The following is a 1,196-nucleotide window of genomic DNA, read 5'->3' as shown; positions in this document are numbered from 1 at the left end:
TAGGTCTAGACCACATAATTTACAAGGACCCAACAGTTCTAGTATGTCCATCCAGAGCAAGCAACAGTAAGTGGCGAGGAAAAACTTCCTTTTAGGAAGAAACCTTAGACAGACCCAGGCTCTTGGTAGGCAGTGTTTAGTATTTTCCTTAATCAGAAAAGCTAAAGAACATACAGGGAGAAAGAGATTGTCATGCAGTGGATGTCTTTTTATGACATTGGTTTTGTGAGGAAATGCCAGCTGTGTGACTGTTTGGTTGCTCTCCATACCACATGCTCAGGCCTGACTTTGGCTCTGGTGGTTTGTTTGTGTTTGACCTAGGAGTACTTCAAACATTGCCTTCTTTATCTTCTTTAAAAGTGGCTAAATGCTCAGAAGAGTGTGGTAGTAATATTATAGATTGATGATTGGTATTATAGCTGCTTTATGTAGGGGTTATTTGCACTCCCCCAAAGGATTGTTAAAGGGGCTTACTCAGGGATGTTGATCAATACCGCTATGGTTCAGCAGGAGAATGAGGTCTGTCTGCTCAGCTTTTTCAATACCTGTGGTTAAGACCACGGGTTGAGTAGCAATCCCAGATTTTTCATTCCCAGTCTGACCCTTAAGGCAAGTACTGAAAAGTCAGTCGGAGCTCTCAAACACACCCACTGTCCAAAAACGATAACTTGCCCTTGGCTAGTTTATTAAAAGCGGCGTTTTTAGAATTCCATAGTGGGTAAGTGGAGCGCACATCACCCAAAATGCTGTTAATTCTGGCATAAGCCAAGTCATGAGGCTGGGTCGTTCAGCTGCTGTTGTGTTTTTGTCCCTTGCGCTGTCTACCTCTGACATTTTAATGAACCAATCTAAGTGTTCCCATGTCTGTTTATGTGGGAGTAGATGGTTCTGGAAAGAAGGATGTCTATACTGCCTGCCAGCCCACTATTCATCTGTTCAGAGAGAAGTTGAAGCCCTCGTTGAAAAAGCCAAACCAACCTTTTGAAGTATGCTGTGTGGTAGCACGGTTGCTCATGCCCAGTTTGTTTACCATCTTCCTCGTGTCTGGCTGTTACTTTGAACCCTCTGAGAGTCCATTCAGCAACATGCCCTTCGCTACCTTGCTAGTCTGCCCCAACCTAGTTTGCTCTGCAGCTATCATGTAAGGTATTGATTTGTAAAGCAGACAAAGGTGACACATTCCCTGGGGAAGCATG

The 1,196-nt window shown here is 44.0% G+C and overlaps 1 protein-coding gene across 2 annotated transcripts in view; it reads left to right on the top strand.

Moving 5' to 3' along the window:
• Window positions 1-1,196, top strand: part of ern1 (endoplasmic reticulum to nucleus signaling 1) — a 23,239-nt gene that overhangs the window by 6,703 nt on the left and 15,340 nt on the right. The gene's annotated exons all lie outside the window — the stretch shown is intronic.

The sequence above is a fragment of the Etheostoma spectabile genome, chromosome 15, assembly GCF_008692095.1.
Source record: "Etheostoma spectabile isolate EspeVRDwgs_2016 chromosome 15, UIUC_Espe_1.0, whole genome shotgun sequence".
NCBI classification, from domain to species: domain Eukaryota; kingdom Metazoa; phylum Chordata; class Actinopteri; order Perciformes; family Percidae; genus Etheostoma; species Etheostoma spectabile.
This window is presented reverse-complemented; position numbering and strand designations above follow the sequence as displayed.